Below are 20,530 nucleotides of genomic sequence, written 5' to 3' on the forward strand. Positions count from 1 at the left end.
TCGGGCGCAAAAAGCGGTAGCTTCCGCGCCAGTCGTCCTATACGCTGCCATGCAGATACCGTTGCGTCTACTAAATTTATCTCTGATTTCGGAGTACCCCTCGAACTATGCGTAATAACGCTATGCAGTGGTACCGGTGCCGCATCCCCCTGTTCCACCGCGACATGAGGAGTGAAAGCATGCGGTCTGTACCAGTAATACAGGTATTGAGCCTGTGCACTCAGGTAGTAGATATAGAAATCTGGGACCGCAAATACGCCACGTTCATATCCCGAAGTGACACTGGACCATTTAATTCTAGCGTGCTTACCACCCCAAGCCAAACGAAGCAGGTGTCCCCGCAGCGTCTTGAAGAAGGCTAAGTTCAGTACTATTGGTATGTTCACAAATAAATATAGAAAGCGGGGCAAAACCACCATTTTGATGAGTGCTATGCGATCTGCTAACGACAGCGGTAACAATAGCCAACTCTCAATCATTCCTTCAAGATTCACGCAGGCTTTACCGTAGTTTTCCCGCACTACTGTCGCCGGATCGCGGTGCACCCAGATTCCCAGATACCTGACCGGTTCGTCCGACCACACAAGCGGATACTCAAGAACTGGGCATCTGGTCCCCGCCGTGAGCGGAATTATGAATGATTTATCCCAGTTAATCTGGAGACCAGACAGACATCCAAACCGTACAAGTTCTCTGAGAAGTTGGAGCAGAAATCGGGACGGCTCGCGCACATAAAGCACCATGTCGTCTGAATAGAGGGTGATCGAGACCGGTCTGTGATTAAAACTGAGTGCCGTCTCCCTATGCCTCTGGCGGATCACACAAGCGAGCGGCTCCAGGACAACTGCAAACAACAGGGGTGATAGCGGGCAGCCCTGCCGGGTGCCTCGCTCTATCATCAATGGTTCAGACGTCAAGCCACCAACTCTCACCCTGGCCGACGGCGCTGTATACAAAACTGTTATCCATTGGAGGAACAGAGGGGGGAACCCCATCCGGTTCAGGACATAATACATGTTTCGACATCCTACCGAATCGAACGCCTTAGCGGCGTCGAGTAGTACCGCCGCAGCTTCCAGCTAGGGATCTAGCACGTGGAACATAGAGAAGAGAGTGCGCAAATTGTGCGACGTGGACCTCTCAGGTATAAAGCCCGATTGGTCCGGTAGGACCAGGTTATGCATTAGGGGCTGCAGTTTGGTGGCTATGATTTTCGCCAGGATTTTCGCATCTATGTTGATTAGGGACAATGGGCGATATGATTCACACCGCTCCGGGGGCTTGTCCTTTTTGAGAAGTGTGATGATGAGTGCCTCACAAAGGGATGGGGGAAGTCTCCCCACCTCATGTGCTTCTGCGTAGACTTCCAAAAGACGCGACATATTTTTTGGAAAACTCGACCTGGAGCCCATCCGGGCCCGTCGCCTTCCCATTGGCCAGTGCCGCTATTGCCTGCTTTACATCCTGCTCGTCAATAGGGAGACACAGGTATTGGCGGTGTGCATCCGACAGCCATGCACACGCTATACCAAATGTGTCCAAGTCCTCATGAGACGGCCTAGTGCGCTCGCCATATAGGTCAGAGTAAAAGCGACGGAATTGTTTCGTAATGGCCTCTGGAGCGTAGTGTTCACCGCCCTCATCATCCACTATACGATCAATCCGGTGTTGTTCCAATCGCGTTCTAATCTTGGACGCGAGCGTCCTTCCTGGACGGCCCGCTTCACCATAACACCTGGCGACATGTCTACGTGATATATATTTGATTTCCGCCTCCGCCTGCTCGTTATATTCCACGAGCAGTTCTGAAATTTTGGCTAGCGTGTCCAGATCTGGACGTCGGGCGCAATCTCGCTCTAGATCGCCGAGATCAGACTCTAGTCTCTGTAGTCTCACCGGAATATCCCGTAGAATGCCCGCTGAGTTACCTATGCAGGCCCCTCTGATAGTGACCATAAAGGCCTCCCATAACATTGCTGCATGGTCCACCGTGCCCGTGTTGGGCTCAAAATATTGTACTATTGCATCACGTACAGTTTTGTCATAGAGTGGATCCAGAAGCGCCTCAGGTCGCAGCCGCCAGGTAAAAGGGCTTCTCAGGGACAGCCGCACCGGATTGTGATCCGACAGTGAACGAGCCAGAGTTGCCACCTCACCCACCCTCTCTAGTAATTCTTCCCCCACTAGCCAGTAGTCTAGCCTTGACCAGCTACCGTGCATTGGTGTTGCATGCGTGCCCTCCTGTTCGTCCAGGTGTCTCACTCGCCACACATCATGCAGACCAAACTCTGTCATTGCGCGCAATATGCTCGAGGCGACCTTGGGGGTGCGATGTGTTTCTGGATTGGATTTGTCTAGCTGTGGATTGAGATACGTGTTTAAATCGCCGCCCCATACCACAGGTGCCTCCGGCCATCCATGCAGCTGCGCACATATCCGGGCCACACAGTTCGGGTCATACACTATGGGACCGTACATGTTCACAAACACTAGAAGCGCGCCATTGAGCGTCCCACACACCATCGCACATCTGCCCTCATCATCAGCGTATGTGTGTACCATCTTGAAGTCAGTCCCCCTTCTCACCAGGATCAGCACCCCGCGCGCATACGAGGAATAGGATGCATCAAATTGGAAGCCCGCCCACTTGCCCAGTGCCCCATGGACTGCGTTCGAGGCTAGGTGTGTCTCCTGCAATAGTCCCACCTGTATGTCATGTCTCGTTAAGTAAGCTGCCACCTGGCGACCCTTCTTGGGGGAATTGAGCCCTCGCACATTCCAAGTCAAGCAAGCACAGTCGGCAGACATCACGTCGGGGAAAGGACATTAGTAGTGGATGGCGATAGGGATGTCCCTGCAGCGCCCCCCCGGGAACCGGAAAGGCAAAATGTCACGCAACACCAGCATCACTGCATACATTGAGGCTCAAGACATATGCGGAAAGAAAAAAGAAAAGTATACAAACATCAACAAATCGCCCCCCCCTCTGCCCTCCTCCCACTCCAACCTCCCAATCAAGTCGAGAACACCCCTCCCCGCCCCTCCCCAAACTACAACTAAGTGGGTGATACCTGTTGGGGGAAGAGGTACAGCTGCGTGTACCCGCACCAAGGTGCGTTCGCCAGAATTGGTCCCATGTTCGAACCCCGGGGACTCCAGTATCAGTCACACTATGAGAGTACACAGACCCCCCCTGAGTACCAGGGAGAGTTGCGAATGTTCATCAGTGCCTCGCAGCCCGTCCCCTCCACTTGTCCGCGGCTAAAGGCCTGCAGTGCAATCACGCGCGGACTAGTCGCCCAGCACCACGTCTCCGAAAGAGAGGACCAGCATCGTGTGTAGCAGTAACCTAGTCTGCATCTTCCAGGCCCGACTCCTGCTGGTACGGCGCCTGTCGTTGATCATGTGGTCTGCCTTTGCAGATGTGTTTCGTGAATTTCAATGCCGATTTAGCATCAGTGAAAAAATGGTTTAGCTCCTCATGAGTCACCTTCAGTTTCGCGGGATATAGCATGGCGTATGGCACCGCCGCCTCACGGAGTAGTTTTTTCATAGGGACAAATTCGCGCCTCTCAGATTGAACCATTGGGGTGTAATCTGGGAAAAAGGATAGGGTGTCACCTTTGTATTGCACTGGTGCCTTTGCCCTGGCCTCATGTAGGATCGAGTCACGGTCAGCATAATTAAGGAGCCTTGCAATTATCGGACGCGGCGGCGCGCCCAGTTTTGGTTTGGGCCCCAGTGACCGGTGAGCTCTCTCCACAATCATCACGTTGGACAGGGCAGGTCCAAAGAGTTCATGGAGCATTCCATCAATGAAGGACTCCATCCTGTTAATTGGTGTTGTCTCCGAAAGGCCTAGGATACGCACATTATTACTTCTAGAGCGCGCTTCTAAGTCCTCGTTCTTCGCGCTGATTACCTCCAGGACCTTTTCCATTTGTAATAGTTGCGTACGCGCCTCAGCCTGCGAGTCATGATCATCCGAGACCCTGTTTTCCAGTACATCTAGGCGCTTTTCATGCTTGTCTACTTTTTTTTCACAATGTTCAACCCAGTGGCCAAGGCATCTATCTTGCTATCGATAGTCTTCATCCCGGCCCGCAGTTCAAGCAGGATAGTGCGAGTGTCATCATCAGCCCCATCCTGTGTAGAGGAGGTCCCTCCAGTGGCACCCTGCTCCGGCGTGTCCTCCGCATGACGCGTCTGCCGCTTAGCCTCAAACGCCAGCTTGGCCTGTCTCGGTTCCATCTTGCCCATCGCCTCGGCTTCCTGCACTGCAGCCCCTCGTAGGCAACGGCCACCCGCTGTACGCCGCGCCCACCAGGCAGGGCGACCGCTTCACTTCCCCCCTGCGTTGGTCAGCAAGTGGCCGCCAGGTCCGCAGGCCTATCAGCAGCTCTGGGCCCCCACTTAACGCAACCGGTGGTGTGCGCCGCACCCCACTGGCGCCCCGCAGCCCACAGCCCCCACAGATCACCCGCTCCGGCCGCCCACTCGCCCTCAGTCTACAGTGGTCCCAAGGGGCGCCGTGCGATGGCCCGCGAGAAGTGCTCCACAGAGACCCCAGACGGCGCATGGACCAGCAGGGCACCGCGAGTGGCTTCACTCCGGTCCAAACCCGCACAGGCCGCACCGCTCAGGCCCCGCAGACCGCACTTGTGACTGCATGCGACCCGCAAGTGCCACTCAGCCAGCCCCTACAGACCCGACCTCTCACAAAGCCCCCACTCACCAGCAGGCACTGCTCGTCTCTGCTCCTCCACCGCTGGGCATCGGCACTCATGTCGGGAGTCCTCCGGTCAGCCGCCACTCTCCCACGTCGGATCGGCCTCCTCCGGAGCTCCGGATCGGCTCCTCCCGAACGTAGTGTCAGTCCAGCATCGCTCGTGTAGGATCAGCTCCCCGTGGTCTCAGGCAGACAAACTCCACTGGGCAGTCAGGTGGTGCCGTTCACGCTTGCCGGTGTCTCGCTCCCTGCAGCCGAGGCTCGGTCCTTCCTCCAGGCGCGCTCACTACGATGTGCGCAAAGCCGCTATCTTGGATCGCCGCGGCGGCCCGGGTTCACCGGGAGTTTCGGGGTGCAGGCGCGGCGGCGATCTGTCCGCAAGTCAACAAGTGGTGCCTGAGCACTCCGTGGTCCCACAGGAGCAATTTGCGAGCCCCAGTCAGGGGTATAAGGATGGTATTCGCCCAGTAGTTGATTCCGGCTCACGGAGCTCCCTTACAGGGCAGCCATTTCGTGTCGCGCCGTAGCCATGCCCCCAGAGATCGCAGTTATGAACCGGACCAGATATCTGACTCTAGCACAGTAAGACCAGCCCAGACACCTCTACTAGACAGCATTAGACTATCTATACGCAAGCGTCCGAGCAGACAGATGCGATCCCATATATATTAAGACGAGATTCATTTGGATGTGGCCCCAGCGCTCGGCTGACGCCAGAACTGTTTTAAAAGATTTGCGAGTCTTTATCGGCACATACGCAATTGGCATGCTACATTCTGAACAGTGTCCTGCGTTTAGTTCTCGAGCTTACAAGGAGGCCATGACCAGCTTGGACATTGCATTGCTGCACTCTATTCCATTCCATCCTGAGGGAAATGCGGTAGTGGAGAGAAAAAACCGTGACATAAAGCAATCTATAACAGCGAGGGTATTAGGTTTGGGTGATGGGTGGGTCAAACATCTAATAAGTGTCCAACGTAGTCTTAATAATCTGCCAAGAAATTCTCTGGGTGGAATCACTCCGTTTGAACTTTTGTTTGGTACAAGAATGATAATCAAAGATCTCGATTGTCAAACTTCAGTGGTGGAACAAAAAGCGTTTGATATCAAAGATCGTTTGGCTGTTTTACAGGACTTGAATGAAACAAGAAGAAGTCTAAGTAACACCAAGCTAAAGCCAACGGCCACTGAAGAAAAACCACCTGTCCCAGCAAGACCTGTCTGGATTCAAAAGATTGGGGATCTGGTCAGAGAAAAGATCGCGGTAAAGAAGGAATTTGGGCCTTCTTACAGAAAAGCAGTACCTGTCTTAGCTGTCAGCGGAGCAAGATCAGTCGTACTACCGCCCCCTGCTGGTAAAACAGAGTTGTATCAATCAACCTGGTAAAACCACAACCATGTGGCCAATAATAAGTAGTAGGGCCAGTGGACTCCCAAGAAGTAGCAGAAGACCAAACCTTGCTACAATCCAAGAGGTTAAAACTGAGAGATTAATCACATTTGATAAACCTGCAGTGAATAAAAAAGGACTATGCAACAAAGCCATGGAACTTGTGCCTCTTGAAACCCAAATTGCAACAGTTCGTCAAGAAACACCTGTCTACAATGATGTAGCCTCGGACTATACAAATATGAAAAAGGAAGAAGCAACTACAAAGATTAATAACAATCCTGATGCCATCCAAACACTTGACAGAACTGCATCTGGCTACTTCATCAATTTCGATGACTTTTCTGATGATCCAAGTGAACATGAAGACAAGCCAGCAAACAAAACTTTCAAAGACAAAATGACATAACTCTTTCATCAACTTGGGGAAACATATCTGATTTCACCGTGGATTGAATTGTGGATTGTGTTAGGTGTACTTTTGCTCCTGCTCTAGCTCATTTTGGTTCTAAGCTTGGGAAGAATGATTGATGGAAAATATAGTACAATGGACACAGCAAGTCAGAACATCAACTTGGTTCTAAAACCTCACAGATCATCTCACATTGAAAAAAGAGAACTATCATCAGTGAACATCACAGCCATTCCTATACCTGGTGGTGTAGCTTGGGACACTACTGGTAACGACATCTATGTCACAGTTGAACTCTTGAAATATCCACATCAATTCAAGATTTCTTTAAGTGACTTTGTATCACCTAGTACTTTCTCTGATGATTGGGACTTTGAAAATATTAACAATATGATGTCAGATTTAGAAATGTCAGCTAAATATACTGAACATGATTATTTACAAGATTCATCAAATTATGAAGAAATGTATTGCTATAATCATTATGGGCATCATTATTTGCATAAATCAGCGAATCCTAGAAATGTTTTAATGTATAATCAATGGGAACATTGTCCAACTCCGCCGAAAGGCAGCTCAGAAACATTTTATGAAAAATTCCCATACTTTCCAGGATTTAATATCACTGATCCAGAAACGTTTTATTTAAAAATTATGAATAAGACAGGAATGAAAATCATGTTGACAAATACTAAACTGATTTATTCTGAAAAATTTTATGAAAAAATGTCTACGTTTGGTTTTGAATTTTGGAAACACAATATTGAGACAAAAACAGTTTGGGGTACAAAAGAATGGCAGGTACAAGGTTTAGAATCATTATTCAGAGCCTGCATGATCCCAGAACAAATAATGTTCCTGAATGACACCATTCAACAAACGACCTGTCTTGGCCTAGCCAGGATAAAACACTTAAACAAACCGTCTATACCAAAACCCATACCTGATAGTAATAGCACTACAGAAGTGGAGATAGACGTATCCCATATTTTTAAACATAACAGAACACTTCCTAATTGGAACAAATGGTTGATCTGGCCCACAGACACTAATAACTGTCAAGATAGATTCCTGAACAAAGTACAGGGGTTCAAACAGAATAGGCCAGACCCAAGATATTCCCAGAGACAACATCCAGGGATAATTACAACATATAGTGTAGGAGAACTATGCCTCGAATGGCTACAGAAATCCACACTACCTGAAATTAAGCAACACTTGACTTTACTTAAAGAAGGTGCTGACTTGCGAGATTTCACACTGGGTCCTCGCGAACGGCGTCAAAAACGTTTCATATACTCCGGTATATACGCAGCTTACAATGAAGCTTGGGAAATAACACAAATTGAAACTGCAGAAAAAATATGAGAAATTGATCATATTAATTTGAAAAAATCACTTTCTGTAGTGGACAATGTGTTAACGACTCTGTCCTCCAGAATTTATTCACTGGACAGCATTGTGTCATCTGCTATTGATATAATAGAACAGGATATGCTAATGTTACAACATGGCCAGTCCCAATTACGTTCTATTGTACAGTTAGGCTGGACGTTACAAAATCTGCGTTCAGGCTACGTGCCATGGCGTCTGATAAACACAACGTCATTATTTTCTATCTGTAACCTTACTGATAAACAAATCTCTTTGGCACAAAGAGGGGCAGACTATACGGCGCTGAGCATTGAAAAACTAGAAAGATTACCATTGACCGTCTCCGAAAGACCTGTCATTGAATGGATAATACATGGCACCATTACAATTCCGATTACGACTTTTCAGTTTCAATATTGCCAAAAGTATATACCAGCAGGCCTGTATGAAAGGTTGGGTAAAGGGTACATCAAGTCAACCTGGAACTTACCTTACACACTTAGATGTTGGAGTGGGGGCAAGAAAGAGGTATTCCTTAGTGGTAACAACTGTAAAAATTCACTAAGCGGTACACTTCTGTGTCAAGGAATTAACTTACACGGAGCTTGCGAAGGTTAATCAAATAACCTTTCATGCCACCTGCACGGCACCCCTGCTACACAGATAGAGCCTTTTTTCAGACAGCTTTCCAACGGCAGCCACGTTCTAATAAGTGACTGTAGGAGAGTACGGTCTGCAATCCTATGGTCACCCCAGATTTTTGCTTTTTGCTTCACTGGTTTACGTCTTTCCCTGGCTGTGGGCCTGCTAATCAGACCCACAGCCTAGCTGTTCTCTCTCTAAATTGACATACATGTACTTTAGGTGCATTTACCAATTGGTATTGGGTCACTCTTGTAAGTCCTTGTACAGTGTACCATAGGTACCCAGGGCATAAGTGTACCCAAGGCCTACCAGGGGCTGCAGCATGTATTGTTCCACCCTGGCTGGCCATCTAAACTGACACAACTGGCTGGTAACAAAGCTGGGGCAATATGGTGTAATCACCCTTTGCTATAGATATAGTATACCTATATCTAACCCTAAAATGGACACATATACTCCTATAAGTCACTCCTATGGCAGGCCTTATCAATCCTGAAGGCAGAGTGCTTGGAATTATGTGAGATGGTGCTCTAGCATGAGCTGAGCCTGTCTGCAGCTTTCGGAACCATCTCCTTATAGCTGTTCCATGATAACGCTATACCATATACTCTTAAGTGCATTATAATCCTCGCAGTTATTGCTAACTTTGCCATAGCATTATCAAAACATGTCGAGTAAGGTGTCATACGAATTGGAATACTACCCCCTTGCCAGTTCTGGTGACGGGGGTAGCATTCCACCCTTTTAGAGGGACACAACATGTATGTAACTAGAACCCCGGTTAAAGTTAACCCGAGCCTCAGCATCACAAAATGGATGCTGCTGCCACAGACACAAGTCTGACCTCCTGCTGCTGGGAGTCCTTCCAGCAACGGAGGCCTGGACAAAGGATTTCCTGCCTGGGGAGGTGCTAGCACCACCTCAGACAAGACTTTGTGCATCCAGATAGGCAGGGCTGAAAGGAATGAGACATGCCTGGGACACACAAGGTATCCCTGTGCATACCCCGGTTCAAACCAGTTGCTGGGGCACTCCAGCCCCAGCTCTGGCGCGAAACCGGACAAAGGATAGGGGGTGTAACCACCCACCTTCTTGGTCCCACCCATGGGAGGGACCTAGTCACAGTACAGCCCCCTTTAGGAGAATAAAGGTAGGAGCTATTCCCATTCCAAATTAGATTATCCTGAATTGAAACTACAAAGAAGAAACTCTGGACTTCGACGTTCTGCTCCACAGAAGACTGAAGAAATCTCCCTTGTGGCCAAGGAGTGACCACCCTGCATCTGCAGGCACCATCAAGCGTCCTAGCGGTTAACTTTGTCGACCTTCCTGCCAGAACCAGACCTCAGAGCTTGACGAGACCCAGACTCCCAGACCTTTCCGACCTCTACCCACATCTGCAGCACAGCTGAGACCTGTGGGTGCGACGAGACACGTGGGACCGGCCATCTTTGAAGAACTGCACTTCGCTTCCAGCACGACCTCTGAGGCAGCCTCGAGAAAGTGCTTTGGGGATTGAGAAGCCCCAACCCCGAGCAGCTCCTGCACCGATGACCAGTCCTCCAGCATCTACGAGATCTGCGTGGGGCCCTTTTGCTTGATTGCTGCTCGACGCGTTGTCTGGTCACTTGCCGGCTGGCTAGTGGCCTCCTAGACAACGAACCTTGAAATCTACACTGCTGGTCTGGTTGCTCCAGACTGACCCTTGCTTCCTTACATAAGAGAAGCACCCCGAACCCTCCAGGTCCGCACCAGACGACATCTTCACTCACCACGTAGGTTGCCTTTGCCAAGGCCTGTTGACTTCGATTCCGGAACAGACACCGCCGACAGCGAGAGCCTGCGTGGGACAGCTCGTGCCTCCATCCTGGTCATCGAAGACACCTCCTGGTTCACGTGGCTGCAGAGTCAAGCGTCCACTCTTCACCTGATCGTGACGACATCATCTGGTTCCTTCCTGGTTCCACTCCGGTCACTGGCTAGTGACTGTGAACATTGTCCCCTCTGCTTTCAGGTCTCCATCTTCCTTGATCCACCTTTGGATCACTCCGGACATCTTCCTCCTGGTCGACTGCAGCATCTTTCTCCAGGGCTCCATTGACTTCAACGCTGAAACCCGACACACTTTCACACCTATGCACCCGCAGCCCGTGGGTGAGGTAACAAGAGCATTTCGGTGCTCATAGGTAGATAGACTCTCCTAGTGTCCAGGTATCCTGTAGTTTCAGTCTCAACCAGTCTGAACTGTCTTTACTTACCTATTTCATAATTTGTTCATGCCCATTGACTTTGCATTGAAACCTGCGTGTGTGTTCTAACACTGCACACGCGTCCCGTGGGCCTCCTGCTCCTTACCTAAGGTTAGGGTAGTGTAGCCCCAGCGATTCTACAGCCTCTGGGCATCCTCATTTCTTCTATCGTTCTACTTATACCATTTACTTAGTATTTGGTTTGCTGTGCCCCTAGGGCACAATTGTAATTTATGCGACAATTGTATTTTTCTGAAGAGTATTGTTATGTGCTTAGCCCTCTGATCTCATAAAGAGTTCAGAGGTGTTTGTTAGTAATAAATATATTGTTTATTTTCATAACAACCTGTGTGGTGTCCTTTCATCTGCTATTCAAGGGGTTATATGTGGTAAAACAGCTGGCTTCACATGCCAAAAGAGTTTAGCCTAAGACTGCTTTGTCCATGCTACCATTAGGATAGCTGGTATATAAGGCTAACTTACAACCAATCACCATAAGGGTTGTTTGGACTGATACAGGGTGATCACTAGAACTAGTGAGCATCATATATCAGACCAACTTCTTACAATGGTGCGCAGCGGTTGGGATTTGAGCTTGCTGTTGTTTTTACCAAATATAATCTTGAGATATCATTTGAAAGATCACATAAGGTACTATAGGTACATATAACAAAGCTTAGAAATACTCTGAGTTCTACTGAACCAGCTGTTGTAGTAGACAGGGCCTAGCACAAACTGAGTACAACTCTTAGCAAGGGATCAGTAGGAAAACCCATAGTGTAGGTGTGGTACTGTAAATTTGGACCCTGCTGTTTCACAGATATCGGGGTCCAACACCCGTGTTATAAAATATCGTCGTACCATGACGAATTTGGTATCTACGAACCGGTAATGATTAGGACATTATCCCTATGCATTTGCGTCATGATTGAGTGATGCTAACACCCTTAAATCGTGGTTTCCGTCCCGAACCCTCAGACTCCATTTTGTAAACGGCATCCATCTTATGACTTGCCCTCATATAGTCAATTGATTAAAACCGAGTTTGATCTAAAAAGGACACGTCCACCGTAGCTGACTTCCTCATGACCTGGCCGAGCTGACTCCACTGCCTCCAGCCAAGCCTGTTTGGGCAGCTCCTCGCCCAGTGGCCGAGCAAGATATCATCAAGGCACAACATGTCATAAACCATTCACTACATACAGACCCTGTTTTCCATACACATACACCTGTCCATGATTCTTGTTTATGACCCGTTTTATGATGGGAGGGTGCTCGACCTTATTGATGTTTCATCGATATCTGATGGGAATTCTGGATCTGGCGGGGTAATCCATCACAAATTGGACATCTAAAATATGTGCTGACCAGCATGACTTCGCTCTTTGTATTATTGTCGAAATATGTGTATAGCCATATCATAAACTCAAGAATTCTTGCCTGCAGCTGTTATTTATGTATATAAGGAGAAGGCTGGTTCTGTAAAAACGAACAGTCTCCTGAGAACTTACGGCCCGTGCTGTCGTACTTCTAGGACACATGTTACTTGGTTGCAGCCAATAAAACTCGATCTCTGACTTCATCTAGAAGACTCTGTGTTTCTGTAAGTCCAGAACAGGGAGAACTCAGAGGTCTTTGGGTGTGGTCCCCTGGCACCACCGGGTCCCTAAAAACCCGGCACCTCAGTTGGGGCGATATCAAGCGGTGACGGTCCAAGCCAGATGTTCGTGAGGAGCTTCGTGTGAAAATTCCGGAGGACGGCCAGCCACTTCAGCGACCCCTGCATGTCGACGTGGTTCCGAAGGTCTTTGCTGCGAGGTTCCCCGCGTCCCGACGGCTACGAAGGACTGCTGCCCTGACTATCGCCCTGTTTTGGACCCAGTGATCCTTGGTAGAGCGAAACGATAGACGAGTCTTCTAGTGACGTCACCGATCTTCAATATTCAGTTAAGTATAAGTGGAGCGTCTCCCAGTCCTTAGTTTGGTTCTTAGTTTTGGTATCCCAGAGATACGGTTTGTATTGGTTCTTGCAAGCACCAAAACCGAGGGATTCGTGTATTCACGATAATATCTTAATTAGATAATCCCTTGAAGTTTGAAGCTAGACTAGTGAGCGAAGATGCCTGGTCTCAGCAGACTTGGAAACTTGTTTTGTCTTGGTTGTAGTAAGGACTCCCGATTAGAGGATTCGTGTCCGGTTCCTCCGATTGGAACTCCAACATATGAGTTATATATAAAGCACGGAGTAGGTCCTATCACGTATAATGAGGTATGGATAAAATACACCCGCAAGGATGGTGTTTTAAAATGGCCCCAATATGGTAGTTTTGACTCAGAAATATTAGACAACCTCGAGGTCAAATTGTTCAAGAAGAAAGCCCGGCCGGCGATGTTTGACTCTATTCGCTTTTGGCGCAAAGAAGCCAAACAGAAAGAAATAAAATTAGCTAAGAATAAAAGAGGTATGTCGATGGTACAAGCTGCCATCGCATACAGGGATAATGAGGAAGAGCAAGAAAGTGAACAAATGCTCAGAAGCAAGAAACTAGCAGTCGATAAATGCTACCCGATGTTACCACATGAGGGACAAGACTCAAAGAGTACATCCGAGAAAGATCCACTCATGTCCCATTTATTGAACTCACCACCCCCATATACATCGAGTGTTGTTGGACCCCCGAGGCGTATTGTTATACCGCGCCCTGGCGCACGAAAAGCAGCTCTTGCACAAGCACCAGCTCCTCTTCAGCTGGTTCCTACTTCTTCGGCCCAGCCTTCTCAAGGGCCGCCGCCTTTGCTACATACTCCATCTACTTCTACAACTCTGCCTACTGCTCCAACTATTCACTATGATACTACGTCTGCTGGGACCCTGATCTGGGTTCGGCCCGGAGTTCCGTTTGCACTGACACACAGCACTGTTGACACTGAGGGACGCTATGTCTTCATACAGGGCAGACTGGACGGGCAACAGATTGTCATAGCCTCCATATACGCACCTAATGTAGACCAGGGGAAATTCCTCACGCGGTTGTCGGCGGTAATTGCGACCTGGCCTGACGTACCCCTGATGATAGGCGGGGATTACAACTGCGTGTTAGATGCCTCCCTTGACCGCTCGTCCCCCCCAACGGCACTCGCCCCAGTGCAGACGACCTCCAAGGCCCTGCTTGACTGGGCAACACAATGGAGTTTACGGGATGCCTGGCGCGTCAGAAACCCCACTGCCCGGGTGTACTCCTACTACTCGGGAGCCCACTCCTTACACGTCAGGTTGGACAGATACATGTTGTCCCGTGACCTGATCCCCTCCGTGACAGACACTGACTACCTGGGCCGGACGCACTCGGACCATAACCCACACACGCTGGTCTATGGATGGAGGCGCCCGCGTCCGCCCGTGCCCACATGGCGCCTGCAACCGGATCTCCTGCTTGACACCACATTCCGAGAGGAGATCTCCGGGAAGATCTTAAAATATTTCGAGGACAATACTGACTCGACCTCCTCCCCGAGGACCGAGTGGGACGCCTTCAAGGTGGTGACCCGGGGGAACTGCCTGGGCGTACAGGCGGGCCTGCGCAGACAGGTGGAAAGAGAGTTGACGCGGGCGGAGGAGGAACTGTTAGACAGGGAACGAGAGGCGACAGGGGGCGACGATTCCCGGCTGATCTCGGCTAGGGCAGACCACGCCGCATTGATGGAGCGCCTGAGGAACGTTAACTTCGCAGCACACTCCGCACGCACACACAACGCAGGTGACAAGCCCGGCAGGTTACTGTCGTGGTTGGTACGGCAGGACACACAATCCGCGTCAGTCCTATCAATCCGTACGGCCCAGGGCGTTGAGGTTTACACCCAAACGCAGATCCATGAAGCGTTCACGTCGCACTACAAATCCTTGTACAGCACGCGGTTGCGGGCCACAGTGGTAGAGATCACAGACTACCTAGCGACATTACAGCTCCCGACTGCCACCGCTGCCCAACAAGCGGAACTAGGTGCCGCACTCACCGGCGAGGAGCTACGGGAGGTGATTTTCTCCCTCTCCAATTGCAAGGCGCCGGGCCCTGACGGACTCCCGGCGGAATTCTTTAAAGCCTACTCGCTGGTGTTGATACCAGAACTGCTGAAAATGTATAAGGCGGCGTCGGAAGACGCTGAACTCCCGGCGTCCCTAAACGCAGCTAACGTGGTCTCCCTGCTGAAGCCGGGTAGGGAAGCGAACGTACTCGGTTCATATAGACCGTTAGCGCTCCTCAACACCGATTATAAAATACTCGCAGCAGCGCTGGCCCGGAGGCTTGCACCACTGATCCCCGCTCTGGTACACTCTGATCAGAATGGCTTCGTACCCACCCGGAGCACATCCTACAATCTACGCCGTTTTTTCAGAGTCCAACGATATGCAATCCCGACCTGGCCACGCTCGGGGTGCATCGTGCTTGACCTGGAAAAGGCGTTCGACTCGGTGGAATGGCCGTATCTCCTCCGAGTCCTCGAGAAGTACGAGCTGGGCGACGCCTACGTCCAGATGGTGGGACTCCTCTATCGAGCGCCCGAAGTCCGGGTCCGGACTGGACAGTTGTTCTCCGACAGGATCCGCATCGGGAGAGGCACTAGGCAGGGCTGCCCCCTCTCCCCTATATTATTCGCCTTAGCGATGGAACCACTGGCGGAAATGCTCCGCGTCTCCGGAATAGCTTGGGGCATCCCGCTAGCGGATGGCATCCACTCGGTGTCTCTGTATGCCGATGATTTATTACTTTATGTTAGAGACCTCACGCGCATTCCTGTGGCAATCACGGACATCTTTCAGACATTTGGAGACATGTCAGGGCTCCACGTTAACTGGGCCAAATCGGGCGCCTATGCATTCGATGGCGATATGCCACGGTGCGATGTGCGCATGATGGGTGAGACGCTCCGATGGCACCCGACGGTATTCCGGTACCTAGGGATCTTAATTTATCGAGACCCAGTGGATCTCCTGGAGGGTAACCTGGTGAGAGCGATATCCTGGCTTACGGCCCAGGTCACGTTTTGGAACTCCCTCCCACTTAATGTGCCGGCAAGGGTGGCTCTAATCAAGATGATAATGCTCCCCCGCCTTCTCTATTATTACACCAACCTGCCAGTGTATGTGCCAGCGCGCATATTTAAGGGATTGGAAACCCTCACCAGATGCCTTATTTGGAATAAGGGGAGACCCCGGGTGGCGCTGAAGACCCTATACGCAGCCACAGACGCCGGAGGCTTAGCGGTCCCAGATCAGGAGCTCTACTACTTAGCAGCACAGCTGCAATGGGTGGCCTACTGGCTGAGCGGTAAGAATCTGATGGACACGGCCACCGCCGACACCATCCTATCTCCCGTACAGGCAATAACGCTCTTCCACCCCCTAACACAGGGCCGACCTCCCACGCAGGTGCATGTGGCAGTAGCAAAACGGTGCTTTGCACGGAGCCTCAAGCTCACCAAACACACGGTGCCCTATGCCCCGAACCTGCCTCTGCTGGGGACTCCCTTGGGCGCTGCAACGTTGTCCTCAACCGAACTGCGCAGCTGGACCGCGGCAGGCTTGGATGACCTGAGCGGCCTATATAGCGACGGAGAGCTACTACCCTTCGAGGCCTTGACCGCGGACACGGAGCTGCCGGTGGGCCAATTCCTAACACACGCCAGACTCCTGCATGAGTTGACAAAGACATGGGGTGATCTTAGCCATGAGCCACCCACCCATTTGCTCATCCAGTACTTGCATGTGATGGGCAATGGGTCCCACATTGTGCATTGGCTTGCGCAAGCCCTACACAGTCATACTCAATTCTCCTCTCAACGACTGAGGGAGAAATGGGCGAATGACCGAGGCACGGACTGGACGGACAAGCAGTGGGCCGCTGTTTTGGCAGGCGCCAGAGTTGTCCCCCGCAACGCGCGATTTAAAATTATCCAATATTATATCATCCACCGCGCATACCTAACTCCGGATAAGCTGAATCGCTACTTTGGACTCACTTCGTCGGCTTGTCCCAGATGTGGCCTCCTGGACTCCGGCTTCCTACATGCACTCTGGAGCTGCGCTCATCTCACCCCGTACTGGTCGGCGGTTGCGGACATGCTGACGGCGGCAACTGGCGTCACCCTCCCCAAGACGTGGGAAGTATGCTTACTGGGACTCTACAAGAGAACCAAGCAGACTAAACTACGGGAGCGTTTCTGGGACTTGGGCCTCATTACGGCCAAACGCCTTATCACCAGACGATGGAAGAATGCTGCCCCGCCGCGCCCTGCGGACTGGCGCCGCTCTTTTAGCAACTGGGCTTGTGCGGAGAGTGTGTCTCTACACAGGGAGGAGACCGCTGGCCTACGGAAATACCCGATAGCCCAAGACTGGGATGCTACACTACTCGCTTACCACCGAGCGTGCGCCCAGGCCGGCATTGAGTGCCGTCCTGACACAGAATAGCAAGGGCCCAATCACCTGCTGCCCACGCCTGGCACAGGCTCCGCCGCCACACCCCCCTCCCCCATCCCCCCCCCGGCTCCTTGAGACCCCGCACGACAGAGGTGTCCCCCTGCCGCTTCCCCCCCCTTTCCCCCCCCCTCGCCCTATGGCTGCAGCGACATCACCTCTCCAATTGTCCCCGCCCCCGCGCGACCCACATAGGATACACCACACACAGCTAGAGTTTTAGATACACTACCATACACGCAAATACAAGTCCAACAGTTATTGACAGGTTTCCCCCCCTCCCCTTGTATTATACTCCCCCGTTATATCTTTTGGTTGACACAGAGGCTGTTCATACTGTACTCATGATAATACTGGGCCATCCCCCTTCCCTGTTCGCGTCTTGCATACAGCAAGCTGGGTGCATCCGTGGTCAGGGAACAGGCACCTGGCGACCCGTACAACAGCAGAGGGTATGACACCGCCTCTACCCGCTACAGTGCTGATCTGGGAACTCAACTCCGGACAATAACTATTGACCCCCGAGACCACGCTGGTCCTTCCGCAGTGCTACGACCCGCGAGCACTGCGTCATGAGACATTTCCTGGTACCGTCACTTATGGACTAATGCACTTCCATCAGCCAATGTTTATTTTCACACATGTATAACCGAAATGTCACCATGTACTACTTACTGTATTCTATAATGCATTTATGTGACACTGTATGAATAACTACTGACTTATCTGTGAAACTAAATAAAGTTTGGGACCGTTGGTCTTAAAAAAAAAAAAAAAAAAAAAATGATACTACGTCTGCTACTGCCTCAACTTCCTCTGCTGTTGCTTCGACTTCCTCTTTACATCAGCCTGTCTTTTCTGGCGCATCTGCCTCGCCGCAAGCTTCTCCTTCTGTCAGACAGAGAGTGACAAGTACTGTCACTGGTCTATTCTCGCCCTTCTTCGGGTCGCCTAAAACGACCCCTAAAACAGAACGTAGACAGTTGCGTAGTCAACTACCCGACTACGAGGAGAGAGAAGTGCTGAATGAGTTAGCGCGCAAATGGGTTACTGATACTGTAAGATATGATGTTCAGTCTGTTATGGAATTCTTCAGTCAGTGGGATTCATCCACTCAAAGATATGTATTTGAGGAGATGTGCGTGTACCTCTGGGAAGATTTACAAGACAATGACCCGAAACGCAGAATGCAGGAACTAGCCCGCATGCGATTCAAATTTTACGAAGGCATGATTGTAGGTGCCGATGTTGAAAAAGCAATGGATCTGTTGTTATCTTATAGGAGTAAGGGAAACAGCTCTAGATCGTTTGATGAGGATGATGTGTCTGGTAGGAAAAAGGCGCAACAGTACCCCATGAGAGAGGTTCCTCCAGTATGGAGGGAAGGTGATGCGAATGCACAACCACCTGTTCCACCGCATTTCCAGCGAGTATGGGTACATGTCCCTTGGAAAAGATCCGAAGTTTTAGCACTCAAACAGACATTACCTGATCCACGTAAAAACCCAGCAGGATATTACAAGGAGTTATCACAGACTGCCAGCTCATGTTTAATGAATTTAGCAGATATAGACATGTTGTTTGGGAATGTTGTTCCGCATCCTTTATGGAGTAAAATTCGTCATGCAGATCATGATCAGGAACTAGGTGACTCATGGGCTAATATTACTGCTACTGATGCTAGACAAGTCGGTGGTTCTAAACCCGAGCCTTTAATAACAGAACTTCCCGGTAGGATCATCGCGTATATGAAAACGTTAATGCCTGAATTACGTGTAAATTGGGACAAGCTATCTGCGTGCAAGCAGAAGAAAGATGAGAATGTGTCTGACTTTTTCACGAGATTTGAGGAGACTTTCACTGATCATAGTGGTCAGGACATGGCTACCGAGGGTGGCCAAAGATTGTTTGTAGACAAATTTGTACATAATCTGCTTCCTGAACTATGCAATAAATTGAAAGATTCAGAGAGTGCTTGGGCTGTCTCCACGTCAGCACAGATTCTAGCCACAGCCCAGTACTACGAAAATAGGCGCAAAGACGAGCTAGATAAGACAGAGAAAAAGACTAAAGAACTAAAAACTAAAGTTCTTCTCCAGCAAGCGTATCCGCCTCGCACTCCTAGTCAGCCCAATTATCAGCAACCACAGCAGTATTCGAGAAACGCGCAAGGGAACGAGTTTTCCCACCAGCGTTCTCCGTATGGCCCGAATCAATGTGCATATTGCAAAGAAGAGGGTCATTTCAAAAGTAATTGTCAAGCTCTTGCGCGACGCCTAAGCGGTGTTTCCGGCGCGAGAGGTAGAGGTGTTCAACAGGCTCCTAGAGGTAGGGGCCGTGGAAATTTCTCCCAGAACACCATTTCTTTTCCGCCTCAGAATTCTATGAATAGCTTTGATCAACAGAATAATGCGTCTTCCAGGTCAGCTCAGTACTATGCAGATGACTATTACGCAGAAAACGAGAATGAGGGTAATAATTGCTAGGACAGCCATGGACAAAGAGAGGGAGTTGTTTCAGTTCCAGTAGATCAGAATGGACCTTATGTCGAGGTGATTACATCCGGAGTGTCGGAACCATTTCTGCTGGATACTGGTGCTACAAAAAGTTCTATTATGCACTCAAAACTTCCTGGCGCACCTTTGTCCGGCGAAATGACTGTTTCAGTAGGTTTTTCTGGCGCCCCTGTTAGGAACCCGATCTCCAGTCCCGTGCCCCTTTCTGTTGGCCCATGCAAATTAGAAGCACCCCTCATTCTTACAACAGGTTGTGGCGAAAATTTGTTAGGTTTGGATTTACTGAAGAGATTATATGCGACCTTGTACTGTTCTCCTTCGGGAGTACAACTTACCCTTGGTAAGAAAGTGATTTCCCCGATGTATTTGTCAAAGGAAAGAATTCCGACTGAGTTGTCATCTCTTCCAGATGTACTTTGGGCGAATGGTTCTAATGATGTGGGTCATTTGGAGATAGCACCGTACGTCATAACATTGAAAGCTAATGTTAGGTTGCCGCGTATTCCCCAATATAGAATATCAAACGAATGTGAAAAGGCTTTGTTAGCGATCATTTACGATCTGATCGAGAAAGATTTCATCAAAGAGACTACAGGCAACATTTGTAACAGTCCTGTTTTGCCAGTTTTAAAGCGTACCGATCCTTCACAGCCCCCTGTGTATCGATTTGTGATCGATCTAAGGGAAGTGAATAAGATCGTTGTACCACAGTTTCCAGTCGTCCCCGACATTACTGCCTT

The sequence above is a fragment of the Lissotriton vulgaris genome, chromosome 11 (assembly GCF_964263255.1).
Source record: "Lissotriton vulgaris chromosome 11, aLisVul1.2, whole genome shotgun sequence".
Taxonomy (NCBI): domain Eukaryota; kingdom Metazoa; phylum Chordata; class Amphibia; order Caudata; family Salamandridae; genus Lissotriton; species Lissotriton vulgaris.